This window comes from Lissotriton helveticus, chromosome 8 (genome assembly GCF_964261635.1).
Source record: "Lissotriton helveticus chromosome 8, aLisHel1.1, whole genome shotgun sequence".
NCBI classification, from domain to species: Eukaryota; Metazoa; Chordata; class Amphibia; order Caudata; family Salamandridae; genus Lissotriton; species Lissotriton helveticus.
This window is the reverse complement of record NC_136069.1, coordinates 499088931-499098393: the sequence shown is the minus strand read 5'-3', so window position 1 is coordinate 499098393 and position 9463 is coordinate 499088931. Positions and strand designations below refer to the sequence as shown.

At 41.0% G+C, this 9463-nt stretch overlaps 1 long non-coding RNA gene across 1 annotated transcript; it reads left to right on the top strand.

The window, feature by feature from the left end:
* Nucleotides 1-339: 339 nt before the first annotated feature.
* Nucleotides 340-982, top strand: LOC144771698 (uncharacterized). Its single transcript, XR_013599431.1, has 4 exons — nt 340-427; nt 512-589; nt 673-761; nt 859-982. It is a non-coding gene; the product is annotated as an uncharacterized LOC144771698 (long non-coding RNA).
* Nucleotides 983-9463: the final 8481 nt, after the last annotated feature.

The following is a 9463-nucleotide window of genomic DNA, read 5'->3' as shown; positions in this document are numbered from 1 at the left end:
AGATGGGTTAAGTGTTGCCAAGCAAAATAATGCTGTACACCATCATCCCTTGGCAACACTACCATCACAAGTAAATTACCATGCATGTGAAAGGGGGAACTACATAACCCATAATTCATAGGGGCGGCATGAGGTCACCATATTGATCACATGACGCTATAGAAATGTAAAAACACAGAACTCATTGAATGAAGTCGAAATGGCGTCTGCGAGAGGCGACTGACTGTTTGGAACATAAGCATCAAAATCGCGGTGAGTGCCACACGTTTGACATTAGTTTAAATAAATAAAACGACTGACGAAGTAGGATACTTATGGCCACACTGTTATTTTGTTGCAGAATGCAATTGAAGAACAATTCGTTTGTTTAAACCGCACCCCACCGCTGAACTGGTCGGAGATCACAAGCAATTAACAGCTCATTCAGGTAGCGCTGAATCTCACTTCCAGCTCACAACATTGGTTCACGACTGTAGCCCTGGTAGTAAAAAGGTGAATGTTTGTTTTTCAGAATAAAAGCCCCCTGAAAGCCCACGTTCCACAGCATAAACAAGGTTCAACAGTACTTCACGAACCTCGCCCGACTGAGGTATGTAGTGTCTCCTTTGAGATACTTGTTAACTGGCAAAGTCGAATAAAACACTGATAGAGGTTAAATATGTTTCCCTGCAGGCAGATGGCGGATGCCCCCTGCACTCCTTAATACATTGACAAACACCGGAATACTTAAAAAGACAAGATATGGCAAACTATTCATTCAGGTACTCTTTAAGGCACTATGGTAGAAAAGTGAATTAATTCAAACAGAGAAAGATCCTTTTTAATGATTATAATGTTGTCAAAACGCTTCATTTGTAGATCAAAATAGGAAAGCCCTGAAGAGAGTTTGGTGATTAAATACCTGGACTCGAAACGCGTCGGCACAAGCCTCGTAGTACAACAAGGCGCATTGATTCATACTCATTTCGAACCGACAAACTGGTCTTTTCTTCTAAAAGAACTTTATTGTTCAAAATGTATTAATGTTGTAAATCTACTAAATGTATTGTTGAATTGAACTCTATCAACCTGCATATGTGTTTTGACAATTATCATTTCATTACTGTATGTTAATTGTTTGTCTGTTATAGACATAATTTGTTTTATTAACTATGAGATTGTGGTATGTGAGTAGAAGTTGATAAGCCAATGGTAATCTTTTTTCACGTACAAATATATGTTAAAAAAAATGAAAATAATGAATGGAATGATAATTAAATTTCCATGGTAAACAGAAGAAACGTGTTGATCATTGTTGCTTTCAGTAATTGCAAAAAACAAAAGTTATGAAGGATAGGTGAATCTCTTGTATTTAACTCAATTGCCGCAGTGGCTTTCTTCGTTGGCTTTGCAAAAAAAGATTGCTGTGTCTACAATGCAAATTTCATTTGTTTACTTTTTGTGACCTCAAGCTTCTTCCTTTAAGGAACTACCTCTCAAAATGCATTTGCTTTGTTGAAAAATGCCTCTCAACATTGCCCTTTTCCCACTGCAACGTTTGCTTCACAGACAAACATACACAGTTTTCTTTAATTTGTGTTAATAAAAATGTGCTTCATCGCTCTTTGCCCTTTTGGAGGGACCTGGTTCTTCATCTGTGAGTAGATATTAAGGCTATAAGCAAGAGTAAAAATGTTGATGAAGGCAACACCCAAGCTATAACAGGCTAATGTACAATGTGGACAACTTCAATAATGTTGTATTGTAGATCATTTGTGAGTAGCAGGCATGTTGGTAAATTAAACAGCACAGTTGGAAAGTGAGATAACTAACTCACCTTAGCTATGTTTAATTATGAACACAGGAGCAATGTTTTTCACAAATGACCTAGACATTTCATTCATCATCACCAAAGCGTAGTTTTGGGCTTGTAGGGACTTTAGTCAACTTCTGAAAATAGGAAGAGGACTTAAAATTGTACCACAACAAGCACCCAATTTACAAAGGTGAAGGTTTTGCAAATCGTTTCTATTGGGTACTCCTGTATTTGTAGGAAACATTGAACTTTTTTAAATTAAGACAAGCTTTCAAAACTACTCCAGTTAATGATATTCCATGTCAGCTGCAGACATAGCCCTGTGATCTCTAGCTTATGGTGACTGAGATCACCCCCATTTCTATCCAATAGCACCTTCCTAAAGAATATTAGTTCTCCATTCTCTTTAGATTACCCTCTTAAATGCCTGCCTTTGCCTGCATTTTTGAGTCAAGAAGATGTTCACACCCACACACGACGAGTAAACATTTCCCAAATTCATTCAAAGAAGTAGATGCTCTTTTTTTGATATGTAGCTTGAAATCAAAAATTACAATATACAAGAAGATGTCCTGAATGTCCTAACTGAGTTTCACACCAAACATTACTTCATTGGGTGAGGTGCAACTTATGTCCTAAGCATACTCCAACTATATATTGCACATAGCTGACGGAGGTGGGGAATAATGTTATCCGATTATCCCAATATACTTAGGAGTGAAAATGACTCAGTATAATGATGAACAGCTCTTTGAGTCGCCCTGTGCGAAGAGCCAGGTTGTTGAGCACTGCTGCTCTAAACTGCCCCGGGGCTCTGCTCGTGTCTAATCTTCAGTAGGCCACAGGTCACAACTCACTCAATGAAGCCCTAAAACTGACCACGCCATCTAGGGAGGAGGAGATACCCAGTGGATGAACTTTTTAACATAAAACTAAAAAACCTGAGACCAATCACATCTCCCCTCTTCAGCAAACTGTGGGATCCTGAACTCAGTAGTAACCATATAAGGATACTAGTAGACTACTACAATCACAATAAATATCAATGGCACCTATACACCTGTTCAAAGCTGTTAGCAGACTGAAATATCATGAACTGTAACAGCATATATGACTCATACCTCATCATTCACCACACTGCTTTACGGTGTGTCCCATAACATTATTATGTTATCAGATCATAAAAAGAGTAAGTGCCCTTTGGTGTTCATAAGACTAGCCATGGAAAAACTTTCCATATAGGATCACAAACCAAGGAAAACACTTTCAACCACACACCCTGCATGGCACAGCTTGCTGCCCATGTAGGTAAGTGCTTCAGGGCCACACATTGGGTTAGTATGCGCTAATAATACTGCAACACAATGCCTCCCCTTTCTTCATTACCATACATGACAGCACCTTGAAATGCATAGGTTGAGTGTGCTCTGTAACAAATCTATGAGGCCATGCATATTCACTCTGGGTGGCCTTGAATGACCTCATAGATATAGAGGCAAGGCAGTGCAAATCGCTGTGCTGCGACTCTGCCCCAGGGAGGCATTCCATGAGTGGAGCATGGGTGTTACCATTCACCCACCCATAGATTTTGGCACATTCTCACATTCACTATTAGTGGCGGAACATGGAATGCGTCAAAATGCTACGCCACCCCAGGTAGGTGAGGCATTACAAGGAGAAATACCTTTATTGCTCCTCTTTTTTCCCTTTTTAAATGTATACTGCATTCTGCAGCACACATAGAAAGAGGAAAATACCTCAGAGGATTGTTTTGTGCAGGAAGGTGCCCTTTCCTGTGCAAAAACAGTTCTATCTGCAACGCAGGCACCCTTGCACCATGACACAGGGGTGCCTGTGTTGGCAATAGACAGTAATGTGTGTGCCAGTGCAGGGAAAGGATAGGAATGCCTCATATAATATTAGAAATTGTGCATTCCTGCCCTTCAGTTTAGCGCAGAAAAGTGGATTGCTGTGCTGTGTGAAGGTTTGGTAAATATCCCCCAAGATTAAGGTACTATAGCGCGAAATCGCATATTACATTTTACGTGATTTTACCTAGTTTTTCAAAAATGTCAACTAATTGCGTGAAAGGAAATTACGTATATTTTGCACACAACTACTTACACCCTGAAGCAGACAATGAAAGATATCAATTGTAGCCATTTGAAAGATGATGGACCAGATAAGCTGGTATGCCAACACCCTCGCTGAAGATGGGTTCCCATGATTACACATTTCATGGTTCGATCCCAAAGGGAGGAAGAATATTGCATCCATACTGCAAGATGATGGGTAGTGGCTGGATGTTTGAGCCTTGGCTCGTAGCCAATAGGTGGAAATGTATTAGGGCCATGACATGCCACATTACTGACATGTGGGATGTACGTCAGACTCACTGACACAACAGTGAGACAACAAACTAAAGCATGAGATGTGAAAGCGGAGGCCACTGATTGTCGGAATGGGACAGAAAAGAGGCCTCGGCACCAAATTATACGTAGCCCCATTAGCAAATCCAATAGCTAAGAAAAGTGGCCCACATTTGCAAATTAAGTTAATTTAATGAAAATAGAGAGAAAGATTGGCCAAGACAGTGGGGGTGGGCGGAATTTACCTAGTCACGATATGCATAGCTCCGCAAAATGGTAAAAAATCCTTGTGAGCACGCAAAAGTTCTGCGAGCACGCAGAATTGCTTGTTTTGCCCGTTCGTGCTTCTTTTTTCCTGTTTGCAAATGCTGTTTGAGCGCTCAGAGAGAAACATCTGGCGAACACTCCTTTAGAAAGCGCAAATAAGCAAATAACTACGCAAAGACACTGATCCCGGAATGTTTACCAATAATGCATTCTCCGCAGAATGCGAAATTACCCAAATTCCGCAAATTCCACGAGTGGAACAGAATTTACCGCCCAGGCCTACACGACAGATACAAGAAGATCTCCATTGGTCTTGTAAAATCTAGCGGTGTATCTGGTTCCAGTGCCCTATTGGAGCTCATCATCGTAATTGAAGTGAGCTTTTCATCAACCTTAATTGGGCATTCCATCTTGTGTCGCTGCTCAGGATTTATTAATGAAAGTGTAATCCATTGCAAGTAATTGTGCACCCAATGACATCACCAGCATCTCAGCAATGCATAGCTGGAGGTAGGGGGAGTAGTTGCTAGCTTTTGATAATAAGAAATATTTGAAACACAAACAAACAGACAAGAAGATTGGTGAATTCAATACCTCTCCACACGCTTGTGTCCCCCTTCTCCCCACCCCCACCCACTTGTATTCATAGGTACCACTAGACCTTACCAAGAAACAGATTAATATATCTTTTCTCACTTTCCCTCGAAAAAAACATTTTCAGAGAGACACACACTGAGAGACACTCACAATTTCATATCACTTTTTCACCCTGGTCCTAAAGAAAGCCCATCTGACCTACATAGGCAAAAGACGGCGAAACACGTTGATCATTTTTTAAGACTCTTAAAGTGCGGGAGATCCATAAATAAATCTCAACACGCACCACACCATATTTTTAACCAATATCTCGAATCCAGACTTATTAAATCAACTCCTGGCTGTATGAGTGCTTTTTAAAGAAGCGGCTTACGACCCCCATAATATCACTGATCACTACTGTTCTAACCAGGGGTACACCTCCGGGTGGAGGAAGCATGATCACTAACGTGATGCTGATGCAGACACGTGAATAAGGGGCCGGGAATCAAGATATACCACTATTTCCATCGTTTACACATCAATGAGGGTTTTTTATTGGGACACAGAACACAAGATTTGCTAACCCAGGTTATGCAGGACAAGTGATCCATTCCCCACATGATTTTTTGATATAGAACAAAGGAAGCTGAATGGATCACAGCTTCTTCTTTCTCCCTCTCCTTTGGTTATTTGTATTTAGCAGCGCAGAGTTGTGGGAGCATTCCCCAATAAGACAACGCCTAACCGACATCTACTTGATTCCAAAGTAGTGTGACAATGGCAGAGAACCTAGGCCTAAGCTACTCAGCAGAAGAAATTGATGCAATACTCTCACGACCACCACTTTTACTGGACAAAGATCTTACCAAGGCTCTGGCACAAACCAATGAGTGGGACGAACTAACAGAGATCAAGATGGAACAAGTCAGGACGGCTGTCCATGCAATTATTATGACTGAATATTTAGGAGCCAATGCGGCACCCAAAGGACTTTGGTTGACCAATGCCCAGCGGATTTTTCTAAAAGACATACATTTCAGGAAGGACTGGTCTGCCATTTCATGGAAATGTAAAAGAGACTATCTAGTATTGATAATAAAGACCGCCAAAAAGATTAACGGATGAACTCACAATCAAAATACAAGTCATTGAAACCAAATCAAAGAACATGGTCCACATCACAGTGTACAAAAAAAGACTAGACAAAATCAATCGAGAGATGAGTGAAACCAAAGAATACCTCACACAAAATAAGGTACAGGAACTAGATAAGGAGTTAAAGAAATTCGCCCAAGAATGCATACACCCATACAGTTCTGAAGAATATACAGCAAATGACAATGCTTCAGACTACAATTCAAATACTGGGTCGTCTACAGAGGGATCAGATTGGAGTGGGGATGAGTTTCCAATGCAGAGGAGAAATCGAGGTCAAACTAGAAGGGCAAACCGACGAAGACCCAACATATGGCACACACCTAACTACCACGGCCACCCACAAGGGATACCTTACCAACCATTGAATCCACACTTCCACGGTTGGATGAACCCCTTTCTTCAAGGACCACCTCCTATGGCCGCCCACATTCAACACCAAATGGGACAAATGGGACAAAACTACCAACCAATGCCTTTTTTAGGAAGAGGCCAAACGAATCAGAGATCGAGATGGAAAAGGGTCACCTGGACGGACCAGGAACGACAGGTCCACACCAGAAGCATGACAGGAGCAAAACCTGGGACAAGCACAACACTCTCGTCGTAAATCTAACAAACAGAACCCTGACAACCGACCATGAAAAAGTCCTGAACAAAAGACTTGGATATGTCCCCATACCAAAGTTGGATATTTTCAAACTGAAGTGCGAGATAGCTGAGTTCTGCAGGAAATTGAAACTTAAAGCCTTATTCGGCAACTAAGAAGACTACACCCAAGATGGAGATACATCACTACGCAGAAAATCTAAATTCTGTCCCCTAAACTCCCAGGTCCCAATTGAGATACTGACCTTCGAACAAGCCACCATGAAAGAAATAGACAAACTAAATTACAGAATAAAAAAACCCTTTAAGAACATCTCAAAAGCAGAACAACAAGCCCTTGATGAATTACGGAATGACGGGAAAATCATAACCAAGCCAGCAGACAAAGGCGGCGGTATCGTCTTGCTAAGTAAAGAAGGCTATGATCTACAGTGTATGGAATTACTGAAGGATCAAAAATTCTACAAGAGAATTACCACTGACCCCACACAGAGACTACAAAGGACCATTGCACTCATGGTGGAAGAATCAAAAGTAAATAACTGGATCTCAATAAATGAGGCAGAATTCCTACAGACTAAAACACCAAGGGTGACATACTTTTATTCTCTCGTCAAGATCCATAAGAAGCGAAAATCACCACCCAGTAGACCAATCGTCCCGGGGATAGGTTCTGTTCTGGAACCCCTTTCACAATTATCCGACCATTATCTCAAACATATGATACAGAAAACCACCAACATATCTTAAAGATACCGGAAACCCACTGAATCTATTATAAGGCCAGAACTACTCAGAAGAGAGCATGGTGCTGGTGGGGCTAGGTGTAGAAAGTCTCTACACTAGCCTCCCCCAACAGAAGACTCTAGACACCCTGGAAACACACTATTCAGTACACAGTGGGATTTCAAGACCCCGAGACACTTCATTCTCGAATGCTGCAGGTTAGCATTAACCGAAAACTATTTTGAATATAACGACACCCAGTGTGGCCGGCCTATATGTTAGCGACTTCGAAGATACTCAGATACATAACATCAACAACCCTTCCACCACAGGATTTAATCTGGAAGACAAAAAAAACCTTGATTTTCTGGACATAACAATATATGCCGAAGAAAACACTGTATATACAAAAAATGTCTTTAAACCCATGGCAAAGAATAGTCTGCTCTCTTACCAAAGCTTTCATCCATGGCCTCTTGGAGAAAACCTCCCCTACAGCCATTTTTAGAGACTGAGACGGAACTGCAGTAAAACTCAGGAATACAAAAAACAATCAGATGACCCCTGTGTAAAACTAAAGTACCGCTACTACCCACAAAGGGTCATTAACAAATGTAAAAATAGGGCGAGAACTCAACACAGAGAAAACCTACTGGACACCGCACAGAAAACACCAGATAAAGATCTAATGACCTGCGTAACAACATACAATATTGCGTCAGACAATGTTAAAAAGATAGTCAACAAAAACTGGAGAATTCTGACCTCGGCCTCCATAAACTGGCAAAAAACAAGATTTGCCAATAAAAGAACACGCAATCTCAAAGACATGCTGGTACACACTAGACCTGCTCCAAAAAAACATGGAGAAGAGAGTCTCCGACAATGGAACAATCCCCCAATTACAGGTCACTATCCATTCGGCTCATGTTCCGTTTGTGACCTAACAAAAGCAGTCAAAGTCATCCAACTCCTACCAGATTTGAAGTGGACCATAAGAAACCACACAAATTGCAATACTACACACGTCATCTATATGATCACCTGCCCGTGCAACATGCTCTACATAGGGATGACGTGCCGCAAAGCAAAACAAAGGATATGCCAACACAGGAGCAATGTTCAATGTAAGAGGAACACCACCAAAATGAGCAACCATTACATTGAAACGAAACACACGGTGGATGATGTACATTGGATATTCCTAGAAACCCTAACAACTAAAAGTCCTAATGCAGAAAGAACCCTCTTTGAAAAGGAACAAAGATGGGTGCACAGATTGAAAACAGATACGCATGGTCTGAATGATCATATCCTTTGGCTGAGCCTGAATAACTGAACAATCATAAAGTATCTATAATGCTAATAACCTCAGCAAAAGCCACAATTAATTGAAGCCCATATCGTCAAGAAACATCATCATCCAGAACTGAGAGGCCGTACAACCAACCTCAATAACAACCTAAATTTAAAGGTTTATAATGGACAGCAATTGAAACTCGATCCAGGTCACCAATTTAATATTAGAGGACTCCCGGTATTGCATCTGGTATGACATCAGTACTGAGATGTATTCACTACTCCAAATAATCGAGGACAGCAATTCTTTTCTTTTTTCTTTTTTATTTTCATTTACAACTTTCCACCAAATTTTCCAAAAGAAATGAACTACCTGAATAATACATTTTTTAAGAACATGGAGATAGCACAACACCGTAGATAACAATCTTAGAAAACAGACTAAATTCCGCCTGACAGTCTCTCTCCGCTTTCTATACCACACACTAGCATACAAACACAGAAATTGAACTCACCATCCGGGCCCAGAGTGGAAGAGTCAGCACAAGTCAAGTTGGCATGAGCCCGAAGGTAGCAGCTACAGCACGGAGCAGAATCTGCAAAAACCGTAACGTACAATTTTCCGTTCTAACTGGAGTCATTCTTTTATTTAGTAGGCCTACAG